General features: G+C 37.2%; 2 protein-coding genes across 3 annotated transcripts in view; one reads left to right on the forward strand and one right to left on the reverse strand.

The window, feature by feature from the left end:
* LOC138934453 (neurotrimin) overlaps nucleotides 1-21,924 on the forward strand; it is a 315,283-nt gene that overhangs the window by 291,462 nt on the left and 1,897 nt on the right. The window lies entirely within an intron of this gene.
* Nucleotides 1-21,924, reverse strand: part of LOC138934452 (uncharacterized) — a 159,732-nt gene that overhangs the window by 131,689 nt on the left and 6,119 nt on the right. The gene's annotated exons all lie outside the window — the stretch shown is intronic.

A 21,924-nucleotide genomic window follows, 5' to 3' on the forward strand; every position in this document is an offset into this window, starting at 1 on the left:
TTTATGCCGAATAAGGAGACAGAGTGATAAGATATGTTGCGACAATGATGTTAAATAAATAAAACAGGTGTCGTTTATACACCTGCGTACGTATATACTAACGCGTGCATAAATAAGGGACAAACATACGGACACAATTGGCGAAATTGCGTGGAAATCCCTTCCTTAATTAATGCGCAGGACGAGACACACGATTAAAAGAACGAGATCATCCTCGCATCCATCGGTCGACTTTACGTTTCTTCGCGATACACCGCGTTGCACGCGACGGTATGTAATGAGTTTCTATCCATTTTACATTCCTAACTCGTTGTGTGTTACGTTCACACCACGTACCATTTATAGATAGGCTAATATACCTAATAAGTGTTTCGTCTAGCCTATGATGTATATTGTACCTATAATCAGAAATAAATTATCGACAGTATAAATTTCGTTTTCATACTTTCCAATGACATTGCAGTTTACGCCATCATCTCCCTTACCAAACGAGACGAGTGTCATTTTCCTCGCACAACGTAAGTATTCTAAATATATTAAAACTAGGTGCGAATCGATGACATTATAAACTAATTTTCTATCTTAGCAATATAAAATCAAAATTAAATTTATACCAATAAAAAACTTGATATATTTTTCTGTTATTTATATTACTATTTGTTTGATGGAGAATGGCTTGTTAAAATAAGCTGATTGGTTGATCGAAAATAAGAAAAAAAAAATGATGTTAAGAAGTAAAATTTCATAAGAGATGCATGAGGTAGCAGATTTGAGAGCCTTCGACTTTTAATTGAAATGTCAAGTACGTATATCTTGAAATACCGAGGATTTTCAAATCGTTTGCCATAAACGCCTGGAAATCCAGTCGTTAACGAAAGGCTAATAATTATATAATAAGAATCGCTAAAATCTTTGCGAAAAAATGGCAAATATAGTGGATAAGAGTGTCGTCAGGGTTGCCTATTATGGACATAATTATGGACTAATTAAAATCGATGATACGAGGTCCCTCGTTAATCGCCGTCTCGAGTATACATACATTTTCGAGGCTCGCGCGCGATGGAGAATGACGCCGATGAGGGATAAACGTTGGGCACGCAAGACGCGAATTTGCATGGACGATGCATTATCTCTACACGTGTAATGTGACATACCCATCGCGCCGATTACCGAAGGGAGAGCCCGCTCGCAATTAGACCGCCTGCGGTTTAATCTCGGCTTGATCTCGGGACGATTACCCTATTCCTACTTGCTGTCGAGTCTCGCTAAACCTTTCAATTTGTCTAAGGACTCGCTGATTTGTTACGGCCACTCGCGTGTGCGTGCAAGAAAGTTCGCGTGTTCTTGCGAGAACTTTATTCTTTAAAAGTAAATGACACGAGAAAGATCAGACTGGTTCCGCTTTATATATTCACAATTTCGAGAGATGCTCTCGTACCAAAATATTTCTGCGTTCTAGTTATTCTGAAGAAACTGCAAAACTCTTTCGATATTTTTGTGTTTTTCCAATAAATTTTTATTCGCCGATTTTGTATGCGAATAAAGATACCGATATGTCAAACTTCAGATATCTCGTTATTTATTTTCTTTTTTTTTGTTAACCCTACGTAAAATGATATATATTATTTATCGCGAAAAAGAACCGAATGATGCATTAAGGCTGCGAAAATTTCCCCGAATTTGCTTGAAAAAAGAAGAGGCTATTTTAAAATAGTATATTTTCGCCGAACCGCAATTTGGGAAGAATTGCGACAGGATGCAAGTTATCGAGAAAAATGCGAAATATTTCGCGTAATTTGTTCGTCGATTTCTTTTTGTGCAAATCGCGAGGAAAACAAATCGAAGAAAGAAAAGCGAACATTCGTTGTGTTTTCATGCGTAGTGAAAAGTTTTGACTTAATCTGAATACAATTTGTTTTTTATGTAACAAAAATCTGGAAACATCTATCATCATAAAATTATGGGCGAATAAAATTGAAGAGCATTTCGCGAACCTAGTTCCCAAGTTGCTAATGAATAACAAAACCTTATTCTTTGGTTAATTTTAAGTGAACTTTAATTAAAAAGAATTTTAATTTACGACTTAGTTAGCGGAATGTTTAATATTGGATACTGAAAAATTAAAAAGGAGAAGAGATACTATGTAATCAAAATTTTCCTTAAGGAGAAATCGGCGCCGAGTTAATCACAGAATCTTACTACGTGGAATAATTATAACATTTATAATGGATTATAAATTCATCAACAAACTATGCAATCTTGTTTCAGGCAAGAACTTATAGTAATAAAAAAAAATAAATAAAATGTAAGAACGGAAATAAAAATCATCTTATATACAATACAAAGGACTATCAATTAAATACGTATATTACGCGCAAATGATCTTTAATGATATCAAGTTCATTATCGATAAATTAAACTTCCATAGTTTGATCTGGTTCACATATTTTATGAATGTATAAAAATTTTTCTTTTGAGAATTTTGTTTAGATGATATTATATTATTCTTCTCTTCTGCAAAAATCATCGTCAATTTTTCACACATATCAATAAAAAAAAATATTAAAACCAAGTACGGTTATAAATAGTAATAGGAAGAAAACGATACAGCTACTGCTATCCCTTGACCTGTCATTGCTCCGAAGGGGGAGGACAGAAAAGTCGATGAATGCGGTATACAACGGTAATGTCAGATGACCTCGTGTCATATATCAGGTCGAAAAAGGAACTCAAATGTGAATCGGACACAGTACGTATTTGCTGCGTATTGAGCGGAAGAATGAAAGAAAAGTAGACGGACGGGCCTCTACATGGCCGTTTATTCAGGTATCGGTAGGCGGACGGATAAGGGGTGAGCCTGGCGCAGCGCGCGCTTTCTGTGGTATTGATTACAGCCTCCTATCCAGGTGCACAAGCAGGGTCAAATCTACCCCTCTCTCCACCGCCATCACCTCCTCCTCCTCCTCCTCCTCCTCACCCTCCACCCCTTCCACTGCCATCTCTTCATCCCTCTTCCTGGTCTCTCTTTCTCCACTCCCTCTCATGTCTGACTCTTTCTCTCTCTCTCATACACGCACCGTCTCACCTTTTCTTCCCTTTTCTCTCCAATAACTCGACCTCTCTTTCACTACCAACCACTATCTCATTTTCACTCTCTCTCTCTCTCTCTCTCTCTTTCTTTTCACTCCCTTCGCCGCTCTCCTTTTCCACCGTTTCAATCCTCTTTACTTCAGTCTCCTCGCTCTGGCACGCTGCCCCATCTGCGCCCCATATCGAGTGCAAAGGGAAAGAGAAAAATATGTATGTACATCGACACTCTCTATAGTCTTCCTCGCGCCTGCTAGATTTAGACGCGGATTTATTCGTACGTAATTGCAGATCGGTTCCAGGGCGTGCGTCCCACGTGCAATTTGTTAGGATAGAAAATATCGTAGAGAATCGGAAGAATATTTTCGAGCTTTCGCGCGTATTCATCGGAAGCGGAGGAATTAAAGAATGCACCCTGTGCACGCGCGATATTTATTCAAACGTCACGAGAATAATTCTGAAAAAAACGTCATCGACTCGAATGACACTTGACTCTCGATATAATTCACAGTCTATACGACGACGAATCGCAAGAAAATATGAATCGCCAAGTATCGACGTGAGATCTCAGGCAAATTATTCTAAATTCTAAACAATTCCCTTCGTCGTCTTTTCGCGTCAACGTATCCTTTTTTTACACGTCGTAGTAAGGGCGTAAGGGAAACGGAGCAATGCACGACGAGGAACTGCAATTCCCAGTGCAATCCTGATATTTATCTCCGGGTCGCCACATACGTTCACCTTCATTTGTACGTATATACGTCGCATCGTACATACATCCAGTTTCGATATAGGGTCGCAGACTCGGATCGACCGATTCATCCTCATTACGTCGTCGGAATGGAATGAATCTTAGCGGCATCGATCGTCACCAGCCAATGCCAGCCAAGTCAAACCAAGCCAAGCTAAGCCAAGCCAACCAGCCGGGAGATCGCCGGGAGAGAAAGAGAGAAAAAGGAAGAGAAAAAGACAGACTGTATGTATGTACATGGAGCCATCTCCGGTGCCGACTATCGCACTAGCAACAACAATCTCTCGCCCGCTGAAGAAAGGTCCGTAGTTTTCTCCGGGAATTTCCGCGACTCGCTACTACTCCTGCCGTAATTAGATCGCGCTGCCTCTTTCACGAAGGCAAAAGGAAGAACGAGTCCTCTCCTCCCTGGCCTCGTTACAAACCTACCAACATCAGCAAGGCCGTACTATACGTTCGCGATGTCCGATACGTCCGTATCGGCTTCGTCGATTTTTCACTCGTCAGAGCACTCGGGGACTTGTCGCCGGCGCGCCCCCCCCCCCTCCCCCCGGTAATGCATTTATGTTAATACGGAAGTCCGTTCTCTCGCGGCAGGATGAACGGCGAATGGAAATCGGAAGGGCGGACCTCAGGATGTAGCGCCGGGTATATTTATCGGGCAAATATGCAATGCGCATTTTACGATGAATTATCGACGCGCACCGTAGTCGATAACGTGTCTCGATTAAATTTCAGCAACGTACTATAGCCCCGCTCTCTCCACCGCTCGAAAACTTACGCCTGTCTATATTCTTCAAATGACGTGAATTTTTTATTTTTGACACGCTATATTAAAGATCCTACGATTTATAACTCGATATTCCCTCCGGATGTAAAGTCTGCCTTTTCGATTTATCAATTGAGAAATAAATAGGAAAGGGAAGGGGGGACTTCGGAAGGGGATGTCGCGATATAATTCGACGCGGAATTACACATCGGGGAGGGAATCGTCGCCACCGTTTGCGCAATGAGGATGCATGTCGGCTTAATTAACGCATGGACCGACACCGTAGTACGGGGGGGGGAGGGGAGGGGAGGGGGGCGTAAACAGATGTACTCGATCGCGCGGCGCGCGCGGTCTAGGCTTGAAAAATGCATTCGTCCCGTTATACGGATCGATATTAGCAGCTGGCGGACCGTTGTTAAGAACTGACATTACCGGTAGCAATTTACCGCGGCCAACCTCCAATGACTCCCAATCCAGCGTTTGTATAATGCCGAGCTGCTCGCCGTAACGAATATATTTCCGCAGTTTGCGACGTGACGAATTATATTTGGCGAATAGAAATTGTTAACGATTTTCCGAAGACTCGCACCATCGAACATTCGACCGCGCGTTTAATGTTAAATGTGATTTTTTGATTCGCGTTACGCCAAGTTTACCTGAATAAGAGACCTTTACACGCAACAGATGAATACAATACAAGTCGAGGGCGGCTACATTTGTCTTTAGATCTCTACACGACAGGATTATAAATAATAATGAATATATAGATATACATAATAAAATATGAAATAATAAAATGCGGATGCTAATTTACAGTATCGAACTTTGCTATTAACTTTCGCGTTACATCTCTTTGCTGAAACGTTGAAGACATTTAGATCCCGCGCGAATCCCTCTTGTCGTGACTCTTCAATTTTAATGAGCCTTATTAACTGGCTTATTATCGCTTGGGTCAAAGTTATCGATGACTAAGGTAAGACGCGACTGTTAATGACAAAGTTCAGTCGAGCAAACTTTTCTTCGTTGGCGATGCGAACATTGAAAAAATAGGAAAATTTCGATAATTTTATCTTTTTATTGTTTTCTAAAAAATATATGACATTTCGCGTTATCCATTATTTGAAATAATTTTCTTCACGATGATTGACGTGAGTGACAAGTAAGTGCATTTAAATAAAATTGTAATTTTAGACGGCATTTAAATTTAAACAAGTAACAGAACCGTCGAATATATCACCATTTAAATAATTGAAATAATTAATTAAGAAGCGGAAAAACAGAATCGCTTCCATCGTATTTTCTTCATCTTAATCTAGGACAAAAGAAGCAATGTGTGTTACTGGAATGAATTAGCGACAAATAAAGCAGCGTTGCAACTATTTTTTTTTTTCCCGCTATTGAAACAGTTAACGCGTTCGAGTAGACTCGAACTATTTTTATTGAACTTTGCAAAGGGCGTTTCGAATGAGCTTTTAATCGTTCGACGGAGAGTGTATATGTGTGTGCGAGAAACGTATAATTAATTTTCACAAGTTTCGACGCACGTTTCTAATTAAATCGAAGCCGCGAACGCGCGCGAGAAGTATTCGCGAATTAGTTTTTCAAAAGGCATCCTTTAACAGTAAACACGTTCGAAAGTCGCCGTCGCTCTCGCGTGAAAATATCATTACATGCTTAATGAGATAAATACTACATCGCATGGGCTTTGTCCGGGTAATAGGATAACGATGAATGATATCGCGAATCTTAATAATGCGATGTTCGAAAGCGCGTGTAATGCAATGTATCTTGTAATGTAATCGCGACGCGATAGCGAATTTATCACAAATATTTGTTGCTGATACCATATACACATTGGTCGAAAACTCAACATTTCTGAGATATAAATGATTGACTTATTGACTTCTACGTCTCGTTGTGACACGAGAAGAAAATAATCTGTCTAAATCTTTACCTCAATATTTACAGAAGGCGTCCTCCTTTCATTTTCATACACGCTTGGCATTTTCTTATAGAATCGCGAACTACGTAGTCGCTAAATAAGTTTGCAATTGCCAGGTGATGACAACTCACTGATTGCCGGTGAAATGAGGATATTCAGAACGCGGTTTATAAACATTGAAATAAACATCGCGACACGTAGGAGCCAGTAAGTCAATGTTAACAAACAAAAATGTTTATATCTCAAAAACGATTGAGCTTTCGATCTATGTTTATTAAGATCTTTTTACTCAGTATAGCGTATCTACCATATAAATATTGAATAGTTTTTCTTGAATCTGTATAATCAATATATAAATTTTGAGTTGATACGCGCATATCGATACATGCGTCGCGTATTTAAAAAATTTCTTGGTACGAGAAAAGCCCATTTCCGCAAAATTCTCTTGAAATCCGATTATCAATGTTTTATTCAGCGCCTTGCCTACACATAGTTAAAGGATTAGTAGTACGTTTTAATGAGATAGGTATTGTTAGTGGAAAAAGAACTCTCTCTCTCTCTCTCTCGGATTTTAAATTATGCATTCCGGGGGGAGGGCTCTCTCTCTCAAGATGGAAGTATTTTAAATTGCTATCCTTTCGAATTTGGTCATCAATATTCATGCATGTCGCTAATTACTGCATAATAAAATATACCAATTCTATATTTAGTAGCTTCTTTTTGATATTTTAATTCCAAATAAACAATTACCGTTATTTGTCTTAGATTGGAGAGTGATATATGAGACGGTAACAAGAACGACTTATCGAGATTAAAATCTCTCGTTGAAAAATTCATTTTTAAAAAACGATAATAAAATCATATCTCGTACTTTTAAATTGAATTAATGAAAATTGATTAAAAGCACTGATTAATAGCACTGATACTAGATTTCAAGATGATCGAGTGCTTCATTGATTTTCAGTGAAAAACATTTACAGTTTGCTCCTCCGTCATTTATTATACGGTCAGTAAAATTTCATTGAAAAATTAGTACAATAATAATAATCCTAGATATTTGCAAGATGTAACTTTTCAAGCCTGCCTATTTATTCTAAATTGTTATCTTTTGAAAAAAAGTGATTATTCAATGATAATACACTGATTTTATTTAGGAGAGTGATAGAGATTAATACCTCTTTTTATCCACTGCAATTCAACTGTAAATTTGCTGGGGTTAAATTCAGACACACACATTGGGAGAATCAATAAGGCACCGAGTTCAAATAACGACCAACGGTTGTCTAAAAGGTCCGGTGAGATTTATACGTGCGGCCAGGAGAGAAGAGATTTTACGTGAGAGTTCGGCCTACATTCGCGATACCGCGATTCGCCGCGGATAAATCGGCGTTTTAAACACGCGGGGAAAAAGCCGAGCGTGCCGCGCAAACAATCGATATAAAAACGTTTATATCTCAAAACGCGGTTACAAGTCCCAGGAGTCGTATTTCCCGCATTACGGAAATCCCTATCGGAAGGATATAATAAGACGCCGGTCATAAAGGAGAACGTGAGGTGTGCCCGAATGCCTTTAACGACGCATAGCATTCCCGAAAATCGTGAGGTCGCGCGGCCGGAAAAGATTTAATAGCCGACCATTAATCTTACTTTAAACGGAGATAAGCGGCTGCTACGCCGGATGACAAATTTTTGCCGATTCAGTAAAAAGGCCTCTTCTTTACTAATTTTCGATTCAGATCATAAGCAGCGTCACAGTATGCTCGTTAAACATTAAATCGCAACGGATACGACGCTGAAAACGATGTAAACGAAATGACAAGAATTTTTCCCATCTTTTACACAAAAAAAAGTTACAAGTTGTAACGAGAAATTAAAAGTATTAATATGAATTAAATAAAAAGAGATCAAATTATTTTAAAAATTCTCTCCGAGCTACTACTACAATATATATCCTTAATATATTCATATATTTATACATATGACACGTTGTTTAATTAGCAGGTACAGAAACGGAATCAGTTGAGATAATAAATCTAGATATTTTGATATGGCATCTCTCCAAGTATATATTTGGTAATTGGCAAAATAAAATATTTTTCGGTTATTGAAACGCAACAACAAACTGAGCGTAAGCTGAGGTCCAAAATAATTATTGCTTTTCAGGCCGAGGGCGTGATCAAAATCATCAACGAAGACCATTAATTGCGCCAAGATAACGACGAGATTTATCACCGCCGACGTGACGCGTGCACTCGAATCCCGTCTTGCACTTTAATGCACATCTGCAAAGGCTGTCGCGTTATGTACGTGTTTGCGCGTCTTCCTCTTCCTTCGTCTTTTTACACCCGAGTCGTAGCCCCGGGGCGACCCACTTTCGAAACGGACCGTATCGCGTGAGAATAGAACGTCGTCTCTTGAGGGAAAGATATATTTCGTTATTATGAAAATAGAGCCGATCTTCTCAAAGGAGAGGACGTAAGCGGGAAGTAAGATCGACGCTGCAGCCGTTTCTGGAGCGGACGGTGAAAACACGAGCTGGCGCATTTCTGCGACACGCGTATCTCTTTTCGGAGGCCACTCGAAAACTAAGTTCATGATTTATCTGATGCTTGAGGTTATAAAAAAAAAGGAAAAGGAAAAGGATGTCATCGAACGTGGATGAAAATATTCTGTGTGCAGTTGTACAGACGATATAGGTAAAAGAATTGCGCAAGTGAAAGATAATCGTGAAGAGTAATGTATATCAATCAAATGTGTAACGTCCTCTATATTTTTCAACGGTGTTTCAACCATATATATACATACATATATATATATGCCGTATACACACACACACACACACACACACACACGACGCGACACGCGAAGGCGATTTTTGTTGTTAATGTAAAAGAAGAAAATTAAAACCTTTATATTTTATAGAATAAAATAAATACCTTTATAATATCTCTCTAAAAAAAAAAAAAAAATACACAAATTTGTCAAAATTGTGATTTGTTTCAAAAATACTTTTAGGTGATTGTGGAAAATGGAACGCTACATATTAGTATTCAAGAAGGAAAATAACCAATTATATTAAGAATACGGGACATTTACCTTTTTACCATCAAAATTGCATTAAACGTTCTCGTTTTATGATATAACAAAATTTATTTTTCTTCCAAGAGAAAGTAATACTGAACTTTTCTCAAGTACTCGTATATTCTTTTGAAATATGCAATTTGTAACAATATGAATATGTCATAAAATCGTCGTCCAAATTAGCTTTTGAAAGGATGTTACATAATTTTTATGATATTAGAGAGAATTAAATTTTTATTTACATATCTAAATAATAATTAGGGAAGAGAAACCGTGTACAAATAAAAAACAAGTATGCAGAGTGGCATTCTATATTAGCTACGCGAACAGAATTATGTAAAACAAAAGCAAATATTTTCCTACGCTTTCCTACCCTGGTTGTGTGAGAATATATTTTACTTTGCGTGCGCAATATACGCTTCAAAATTCGTAGAGAAACGTACAAATATCAGTATTATCAGTATTTTTCTACGTTATTTCAACGTACGTTATATATGTTATTAAAATGCCATTAGCGTCGGCATATTATTCATATTTCCGGTGCAACCTTAATCCATACCTTGTATATGCGGGCCTTCTACTAAATTTAGTCATATATATTATGTAGAATTATTCATGTGAAAAGAACAGCAGACCGAAAAAGAAAGTTTGAAGCGTAAAATTTTATCTATACGCGCGATTACTCGGAAAATGTACTTTCGTAAAAAAAAACCAGCCAGTCAGTTTTCGCGAGCCAGTTAACTTTAAACGACCATGTTTGCTGTCGCGGGTTACACAGAAGGAAACTTCTCCGCTATCCGGAGCTACTAATTAAACTGCGGGGCGCACTTTAACGTTTAGCGGTGATTTGGTTTTTGTTCTTAAACCGCACAAGCCGCCCTCGCGATGCCATGTACATGTTAGATACCGGTCAGGGATTCTCTTAAAATCTAGTTTTAATTCCTAATAGGAAAACGCGCATCTCTTTGCGTGTCTCGGCAATAAAAAGCAATGTGTGTACGTTAATGTCGTAACACAATGATTCCAGACTAATAATACGCCGTCTTTTTTTTGTTGGTTAATTTTTTTAGAAAATGTAATGAGAAAATATAGTTAATATTACTTAGACGAGAGAGAGAGAGAGGAAAATGCACTTTTGTAATTTGTATAATAATGGTGTTTCTTAAAATATATATAACATTATTTTAATAATGTTTATTTTTTATCCCTTTCTAAAAAAGGCATGAAACCTCGAACTCGAATATATCGAGGCGTTGAGGCTTCTTTTCCACGATGCCGATTGGCTGTCTTGCTTCATTCGTGTTATTTGCAATTATTAAATCATGCGAATTTTAACAGATTGACAATTTATGAAAGAGAAAGTTAAGGTTAGGAAAGAAAAGTTATAAAAATTGAAAAATTACCATAAACAAAAGCGCGCGCCTGTGTTGTTCTAGTAACATCAAATAAGAAATACAATAAAAATATATATGTACGTATTAAATAATTAATCTTTTTTAAGATAAGAAATTCAGTAAAATATATATTTTTATGATTTCTTGCAAATTAATTGACGAAAAAGCTTGAAAGATAATTTAGATTTAACACAATATAATCAAATAAAAAGCTATTATATAAAAAAAAAACAATTTAAATAATCATAAATCTTACATAGAGATTGCAAATAATTTAAGTATATATATACGCATATATATAAATTTATATGATAAAATATTTTATTTATAATAAAAATGTATATTTTCAAAAGACTTTTCTTCTCTCTACTCACTATCTAAACGCGTCTCTCGCTATTTATTTACCTTTCTCGAGCCAAGGAAAAGTCCCTTATACAACAATGACAGTGTAACATATGTCGAGTGATTTCACGCTCCTTCAGGTATGAACGAGGTCGCAAGGATAAATTAACATGCGACATAAAAAGACATTGGAAAAAATATGATAAAAAAACGCGTCCAGCAAAAATGACAATGGCAAGTGAAAATTTCTCTTACGCTATGTAGGTGCGGAAACGTAAAATATTACGTATATATTTGGCGAGATAATACAGGAACGGTCTGTGAAGTCGTCAGGGGAAATTTTCTCATACATCTGCGGATTGCACATCATTCGTATGTTCACGATCCTTCCATGCAAGATTGTTCTCTCTCTCTCTCTCTTTCTCTACACGAATCAAATTTTTGACGTGACAGAAATAAGAAAATTTTGTGGCTCGATTGAATACATGCACTGTAATACTGCACATATGATACATTAAAATATATACATACTATACTTGAAATTATTATGTCCGTTTTTATACGTTTGCTCTCTCTTTTCAGTTTCCTTCGTAAAAAATATATTGATTATTTTGATTTATTATATTTTAATTTCAGCGTTTACTACACGTGGCGCAAGTTCAGCGAGGAAAGAAATGAAATAAATAATACTATAATATACAGACCTCGCCAATTTTTCGCGATATGTTTGCTGCATGTTCAAAGATTTAACAAGAATGAAATTTTATGACAATATAATTGTGTATGCATGAAACGGTAATATCGAATCGATTGTTATTAACGAAGCTTATAGGGAGATTAAGTTCAAATTAGCACATTAACGGAATTCCACTTATATACAATAATTGAATCGAATCAAAACGTGGATCGAAAGTATCGTCGATATTGACACGACATTTCGGTTATTCTCGCTAATTGTTACCTATTGCTATATTTAGGTATGGTGGAGGACCTCGTTAAAACCACAAAGTCGACCGACACGGAATGGACGACCGGCCGACAAAGCGAGGGAGAAAGAGACGAGAGAAAGAGAGAGGGAGAAAATGCGTGTTTATGTGTGTGTGTGTGTGTGTGTGTCAAACGTTTTCCTCGTAATTATAAAAGCAAAGTGTAGCCGACACGGCCGCGTAACAGTTTTATCTTCCAGCCTCTTCATCGTTCATATATCAATTTGTGATTCAAAGCTTACAACGATCGTGCACACACAAAGAGAAACAATTTTTTTTTCTAGCTCCCATCCTACCCATCCTCCCTCTTTCTGGCAACTCGCCGAACTTGATCGAGCGCTACTATACAACACGGTATAAGCGGAATAAAAAATCGACGATGGACGATTTAAATTTCAATGTAAACTGTAAACCGCTCGCGGTTTCTTTCTTATTCGCCGTCATGATACGAATGCCGGCGTATTGTGCAATTGATCGATCGATATGCTCTCGTAACCTCTCCGGCGCGCCGGAAAACGTTACATTTTTACAAATCTCCAGGATCGATGGCAAGACCGTTAAAAAATTCATCGAAATCCTCGTCTCGCGCGCGTTCCATCGCGATACGTACAGTATTAGACGAGAAATAGAGGTGTTGCTTTTTTTAATTTAGCGAAATTAAAATATAATCGTTGAACAACTATGCTTATATAAATAAGCTTTCGATCTTATCGTTGCGGATTCCTCGATTTTAAATTAATATCTTTTAAATTGCTTCGATGATCCCCTCGAGCTATTCCACTATTTTAGGAAATTATTCAAAAATTACAAGGTAAACTTTCGAGAAGAGTGCATCGCGTAAATAAAAAGATCTTAGATTCATAAAAAAATATATATGTAGCAAATATATACAGCGGATATAAAATTAACATCTCCTTTTAAAGATTTCGATATAATTAAGAACGGACTCTAATTTTTCGTCAAAGAGTTTCTAATAAATTTCTAATGAATGAAGAAATATTCTATAAGTTTCAAAAAGATCTTTTAAAAAATCAATTTAATATAAAAAATAAGCGTGTAGATATGTGTAAAAAAAAAATAATAATAATAAAAATAATTTTTTTTATTTCAATGATAAATCGAAAAACTTCAGTTATAATATCTTTTAATAGAACTTTTAAGATGCTATCTGTAATTCTCGAGAAATTGCAAGAAAAACCAGAACTCGATTACATCAAAATCTTAAAAAATAAGATGCTAACTTTGCGAAGGTCAGCGAGACGCAATCGTCGCAGTCGTCGGGCTCTAAATACGCTTAAGGATTACTCGTGGCCATTTAAATCGGAAGGGGAAATGATTTTCCGGTGAAAATACTAAATACTTGGCGAGCTCTGAACCGAAAGCAACATCGAAGAACCATGACGGAGAACGGTATCTCATTCTCCTCTTTTCGTCAGGCGGGGTGTTCCTCATGCTGTATATTTTACGCGATTAGAGTTTCGTGTTGAAGCCAAGTTAAGAGCTGAACCCTGACCTATATACTCCAACTAAAGCCAGAGTTCGTTTCGACGCGAGTCCGCTTGCCGACTGAAATATTCAGTCCATTCGTCCGTTCCAACTCCCTCTTTCTATCTCTCTTTCCCATGGTCATCCTCATCCTCTTCGTATATTCCTCCCTATCCTCTTCTCGAGTCTCCTCCTTTACACGTTCACATGCACCCGTACTCAAAGAGCCGCCCACGCGAACGCACACACACGTATCCACATTGCACGTCCCTGTACCGTTGTCACTAATCCTTTGGCCAACAAAGAGAAAAAGAACAACAGGGGAGAGAGATAACATACGATCGTTAATAGGAACGAAAGGGTCGGTCAATCGATCGCAAATTGAGAAAAATTCTGTTGCCGCCGATGCGACACGACAGTTAACGATAAAGATCTATAGCTCGTTTTAAACGACATCGTACAGATATACTTCTTATATAAAACCAGGATTAGAGTGTCCTAAGAAATTTTTATCTAATCTCTTTTAAGAGTTTAAAAAATTAATCTTTAAAATGACGACTAGTTTATTTTTGATATCATATATATAATTCTCATATAAAATCAAGATTGAATCATCTAATCTATTTCTCTTAAGAGCTTGAAACAAATTCATCTCAAAATGGTGAAAATTAAATTTGTATACAAATCCAATTTAATCGCGGATTTGTCATTCTGATTTCTTTAAAAATAACAACTTTCACATATAATGCATTATAGATTAGAGATGACATTATATATGGTATTATTATAAATGAAATATAACTTAAAATATACTCACAATCCAACAACATAAAAAAAAAAAAAATCGATAGAAAACACGCATAAGAGGCATGCATTACCAAACGCTTTTCCTATAAATGTCTAAGGCTCTCTCTATTTCTCATCTCCCTCGCGGTTCAACTAGCGTCATGCGGTTTCGTGAAAGTTACGATTTGGACGTGACGGCTGAAATATTTGATTTTTATTGTAGAGATTTACGTGTGTAACTGGGTGAAATGTTACCATCGCGCGTTCCAGCAATTCTCGCGAGTTTGTAAACTGCTTGTTGACGGAACGCACCATAAACATATCAATTGCAGTTAACGCTCTGTTTGCTACAGCGAGATTGCTGGCATCCACTTGAAGGTCGAAACGTTTATGATAAAATCGAAAACGCGAGCGTAACGTACGTATAACGTTAACAGGTTCCTATAAAAAAATGCAAAAATTATACATATTTTACGGAATCGAAAATTGACGATTGGCGTTATTGAATGAGATTATTCAAAGTATAAGCCATCGTTTTGACGTGTTTTCGTACATGTATGAATCTGCAAAACGCTCATAACTATATCTTTTCGTCTTAAGCGTAGTAACCAACGTGTCTTTTTTTTTTTTTTTTTTTTTTTTTTTTTTTTTTTTCCTTTCTGTCAATACGTACAGCAAATATTCAAAGCAAATAGACGCGCGAAGTTTGTGACGCGCATCTTCCCGCCATCATGCGCGACGATTTTACGAAAATGTGTCTCGCGAAACAGCCAGCGGAGAGAAGATTTAATTTTTTTGCCGTTAAAAATATTTAATTTTTCCGGCGCGACGAAATTTACTTAAAATGAAATATCGCGGCCGTACATGCGGCGCGAGCGTATATATGTTGCGCTCGCGAATAACTAATCCTACGGTTGATGCAATAGCACAATCGTAAAAAAGGGACCATACGGAACACAGAGAAGAAAGAGAGAGAGAGGACGCAGAAAGAGACGAGCAAAGCGTATAGATAAAATTGAAGGAAAACTGGGACTGGGATTATGCAGAACGCACTCGCGAGAGAAAAAAAGAAGAAAAGAGAGAAATAAATGCTAATCTTTCGACTCGTCATCCATTGCATTGCAGTGAGGAAATCTAGCGAATACTTTACAACGCTTTAAACGCGCGTGCTATATCGCGTACGAAGCTTCTTCTACATTCTAACATAAAAAATATAAGGGATATAACGAACGAATAAAAAATAGAGATTAGCAAATACCAATACGCTTGTAACAAAACAAACAATAATAATGCGTGTAAAATGGCGAAATTGAATGTTTTAGTAACGTTGAAGCAATTTATTTTTATTCTGGATAAAGCGTGATTCAATCAATAATAAGTTAATAATAATAATAAATTAATATATATCTTCTCTCTCGCGCGCGTTATCGTTTTTTGTTTATTTCTATATTTTTTTAAAACAAATCACGGATTTTATTTGTATTCCCTCTTGACGCGATTTACGACGAATTTTTCAGAATTTCGAGACACCGGGGAGTAACTTGAAAAAGAGAGAAATGCTTTCAAGATATATGAATTTATCTTCCTCGTAAAGAACGCACTTCTCCGTAAAGCACAATTGCAGATGCATAAATCTACCTCGATTAAATATGCTTACGTGTACGTACAATATGTTGAGTGCCTCGTTATAATATTAGAACGCGCGCGGCTAACATCGATTTGCCTATGTGTTACCGCTCATGCCGATCGATTTTACGTCCAGTTAGCTGATTTCGACTACCGTCGAATCCGATAATGCTGCCCATTGACGGGCGATTACGCGGAACGTGTCTTTGCCACGAGCGCAATTATTCAAATGAGATTATAGAAATACACGATTGCGAATGGAGGAGAGCTAATTGACGGATTAAATTTAATCTTACATATCATATTTATTTTACGAGGAAAAAAATATCGTTGCGTTGTACGTATATACAAAAAAATCTTAACTTGAAACTTCGCAGAAGATATTAAGTATGGAATGTAGAACGCGGATAAATTGTCCCTGGAGGGGGAGGATTGTGATTCAGATTATCCAAACAATTTTGCGCTCCATTTATGCGTCAAAAGTTTTGACGCGTTGAATTACAGCAGCTTGAACAATTCATAGCTTACAGTTTGTGTCTTTGCGGTCCGGTTCGATATGTCGTATATACCCGTTGCGATTGACGGACGACCGCAACAGCATCGCCGCAATCGCTAAATGCAAAACCGATGGGTGCTCCAGTCCCATTTCGCGAAATTCGGGACCCCTATGGTTAATCGGTTTTGACATGCAAATTACAGCTGACGCGACGCGACGGTGTCGCGATTCTTCTTCGCAGGAACCTTCATATTACGTAAATGAAGCGCTCAAGCTCCGTGAAGTGACGGCGGGACATGAAGATGATATAACAACGAATTCGATTCGGTAAACACGGATACGTAGGTGGGTGTTGAGTACTCAAAGAGTGCGCGTTAACCGCATCGATTCGATAATAATAGATAACGGTAAAATAATTAAAAATGCAAAATTTCCCCCGCTAGTTTCGACTCGTATCCGAATAAAAGAAATTACGCTGATATACATTTTATCTCGATTTAAGCATTCAAATATGTCAGTTTAATGCATAAATATTACGATATTAAATTGCATGTATTTAATATTTGTGATATTTGATTTATAATTCATTTTTAAATTTTTCAAAATATTTGTAATAAATTATAATATATACATATATGTCTCTCTCTCTCTCTTAATATATTTACATATTAAATATTGCTGAATTCATTTAATCGTAAAATGCCAATTTTCATTCTTTCAATATTACGATTAATGTGATATTAATATAGGACATAATAGAAATATAAGTCGAATTTCAATATATGTGTAAAAGTTAAGATATTAAACTTTTTATTTATATGAAAAATCACGAAACAATAAGTTAAATATCTAAAAAAAAAAATAAAATGTTTTGAAAATATATATTCTGAAAATTTTGCTAAAGAAAAAAGACGCTTATTTTTTAACATAGATTACAAAGTAGTAACGCTTTGTATTTTATTTATATAGGACCTGTATACATTTCATAACTATGTGCCCAATAGTTTATGTCCAATTCGCGTTATTGCCCGCTTTCTCATCCCTTCGAATAGACTGATACCCTAATCGGTATAACCAATCGGAAGACGCATAGCTAAGAATATCAAGTACGGACAGTTGAACCGTTTGTCCTCTTACGGGTCAAGAGGATCTGTCGTCGTCGTTCAAGTTGCTATCGACGCGGTGACCGTCGCGAAAGTTCTTCAGGGATGGAAGGAAACGAGCGGTCGAGAGACGAATCCGAAGTCACTTCTGAAGAGGAACGAGCCTCAAGGGGTACGCCGGAATATTTGACAATATGTTTCCCTAGACGGTCGTCTGAGAGGAATCTTGCCGAGATAGATATGTACGTGCATACGTGTATACGTCCTAAGATTCGCCGTTATCCTGCTCTAGCGAGCTCGCTTCGTATCATAAATATAAATATAATATATAAAAATTTCGTGTACGCGATGGAATTCGCGCCTTTCTATTCTATACCGTTATTAAGAATGAACGTTCATCCAGTCATTTTGTTCGCTCGATAAGATCATCAGAATTTATGACATCGTTTACAATCAGATCGAATATAAAAGAAAAACGCGAGTGCATCTATATTAGTTGGATCTAACTCTTATACAAGTTAAGCTCGACAAATTAACATTTGCTTGAAAGAGAAACAGCTAGAAAGAAAGTCGCAGAATCTATATAGGAGAACCTCAACAACATCACCGACTTCCAGAGGGCTTGATGAAAGCTAATCGACGGGTTAAAAGTTTAAACGGTTAAACATTTTGCGTGCAGTGGCAAAACAAAAAAAAAAAAAATTCGGACGATGCCTGCGTCACTCTAAATCGTCCGACGCATTTTTCACGAGATGTACCTTTCAAGCGTCAGCACTTCCCTCGCGTTTCGTGAAGCATACCAACGGAGAGTACTAATATCTCCGTCAACTAGCATCATTCTAACGTCGGATTTTTTTTCGCGAAAAGGTTTTGTTCGATGGGTCAAAAGTTTGGGAAAAAAATGAAAAAATATAATTAGTGACTCGTCTACGCCATCGATCTTGATGGACGTATGTTATTAAGCGTTATAATATGATAACAGATTATAACAGATTATAAATTATTATTAAACAACAATGTTTTTGGGAAGCTTATAATTTTAGTTTATAATCTACTGATATACTTTGAAATGCTCGCACAACCACGTTTACAGAGGCGTTAGTATGTGTTCTTTATAAACACTTGAATGTAATATATAATGACGACAGCTATATAATGACGACGAAGTTGTGAGAGTTAACAGGACGGTAGATACTAGTACTCTCCTATCCTTACCGGAAGCGGAACGCATTCACCAATCCAACGTTCTTGAAGCACGATAAGCATGTTACTTTAGAACCGCGAAATAGCTTAAGCTGCGCGAGCAAAGATATAAATACCGGAAGACCGTCTGTTTAAAGCACAATTAGCTAAGTTGAGGTGGGAGCAGCATCCCGCCAACTTAAGCCGACTGTTCTTGGAGAGGAGATTTGGCCGTTTCGTTGTCCGAAATAATATCCCGCGATGATACATACATAACTGCGAGAGACGCGCACGTCAAAGTGCGTGAAAATTCATCGATCGTTGAAATGATAAAATGCGAGAAATGCGTAGAACTGCGATACGGAGAGAGCTTTCTTTCTTTCGTAAAAAAAAAAAAAAAAAAAAATTCGACGCGATTGCAATATGTGTTTCAATATGGCACGAGATTTGACATAGTAAATATACTATTTCTAATTTTGCTTCGGCAAGACATCATCTCACTCTACAATTCAACGTAACGCGAGATGAAATATTGTATTATATAAAGAAAAATCGTTTCCGCGTTGCGTCTTTATCATCTCCGAGGTCTATAATGCCGGAAAGATGATCTATTCTAAACCGTTATCTCGACACGTTAAATCGAAACACTCGATGTGTTAATGCCCTCATAGTAAGATAACGACGTTTCTAACGTCTTAAACATGGAAATAATTGCTGGCATATATACAAAACAGAAATGCTTAATGACTTGTACGCAATATGTATAGTATTTTCAAGGATCAAAGTCGGCGCGGATTCAGATCTTGATGCTGCGAACACTCGAGAATGATCTCTATATTTATTCGCGATGATAGATCGCCGCAAGAAACGTCTCTCTCCGTATTTTATGTACCTCCTATAAATATTCGCTTTTAAACCTTCAAATATGTTTGGGCAAATATCTGCGCTAGCTCTATCTTAATTACAATCTTCGTTTACACACGCAAATTGCCGAAGTTTTAACATACGTATATAAAAGAGAGAAAAAGAGAGAAAGGAAAAGAAGCGCTCTATATATAAGGAATAAATTTTGCACGCGACATTTCACGTAATCTCGGTATTTTTATATTTGTTTCGTATCGCATTCGCCACGCGCGTTTCGCGCAAAAGATTTGGTCCTTATCGGGAGTTATACACATCGTGCGCGTTGAATCTTACATGTAGTTGGAACTGCTTTCGTGTATTATCCAACGGCACTTTCGTACGGTGTTACATAAGGAAAACTGTCAAGCCGTGCGCTCTCAAAATTTCAAATAAAATGCGCATTTTCGATAACCGTGTGTTATGTTTATGTGTGTGTGTGTGTGTATGTATCCGAGCGTTCCAAAGAAACATTACGCGATGTGTAGATTTTATATCGCGCGTTGCGTAAAGAAAGAACGAGATACGAAATATGTATAAAATCGAATGTATATAATCGAGGATAGCTCAACAATATGCGTGAATTGACGCGATTGTATAAAGTGAAGAATGAATTAAATTGAGCGAATCGATCGGAGTCGCGATGCGAGTCGAACTATATCAAGAGAATTAATTCGTTTTGCTTGAGGTCGTTAATGCGGGATGGTTTAATTCCAGTCGTATGTCCCGTACACGTTTCGCAAATCCCGGAGTTATCAACTCCCAAAGTCGCTTGCTCGAATTCCAGTCCAACGTGCGTTAAAGCCGGAAGATCTCGTCGTGTCCTTATCTTATAACCGAACTTGTCGGCAAATGGAATGCAACACATCTAGATGGTATCTGTTGCGAACCACCGCGCTCGCATCCGCTCGTCGTCCATAAACTTGCAGCGATATTCGCCGAGAAAGCATTCTCCCCTTTAAAACTATCGGATAATCAAGTTCTACTGTTATGCTTGTTGGGTCTACGCTCGATACGTTACTCTACGCAACGATGCTTTTATCGCTTGTCATTAATATTTTAATTTACGAAGAGGGGTTACCTTTTATATTTTCCCCATTTTATATCCATTATTAACAAATTGCTGAATTTATCAGTCTGATCGTATCTACTGATCGAATCCTCCGCTATCTACGTTGACAGAAGAAACTGTTTAAAACTGATGATTATATCTGTTTCAAACAAATATCAAATTCATTAAATGAATTATATATTGATGTTAAAATAAATTTTGTCGATGCGATTGCTTTGATAACTAAATAATCATTATATGAATGCGCTCTTTACTCGATTTGTAATGTATGTTAAAATAAGTTTTGTTCGTCGGAGCATTTCTTTGCTAATTAAATATTTCCTATCGAGATATAATATATGACAATCTCAATCTCTGAAATATCGTCGATGTGTTATCGCCTGTAAACCTATTTTTATTCGTCGATCTACAATCGAGTCTAAAGTGAAATCGTGTTTCTTTTACGCAACGACACCGACTCTCCTTTTGAATTCAAATCATAAAGTTCGTGAGAAACGACCACCTCTCTCGTAAGCACCGAGCAAACGATTGCTCGTGAACCGCGGGCGCAGCAACGGCGCTCAATTTGGAAATTGGTGTCCATTGGAATTGGAAATGAAATTTCGTAGACGTACAGATGTGGAGTGGCAAATAGGGTTGCAACACAAGTTACATCCGTAAAGCGCGGGAAATGTACCGTGTGGACAGCGTGCGCCATCGATCTCGCGGGAACCGATTTATGTTTACGAGTCCACGGTGAAGCGAATGTAAGGAGAAAGAAACTCGCGTATATTTTTTTTTCATTGTTATTATAACTGTATAAAAATTCATCTGGGATAAGATGTTTTAGCAACTAAATAAATATAAGTCGTATGAATAAAATCGCAAAATAATCATAAAGAAATATTATCCTAATAAAAACATTATATAACATTTATGTGCG

This window comes from Polyergus mexicanus, unplaced genomic scaffold (genome assembly GCF_030449975.1).
Source record: "Polyergus mexicanus isolate NDT 795.1 unplaced genomic scaffold, iyPolMexi1.0 SCAF_7, whole genome shotgun sequence".
NCBI lineage: Eukaryota > Metazoa > Arthropoda > Insecta > Hymenoptera > Formicidae > Polyergus > Polyergus mexicanus.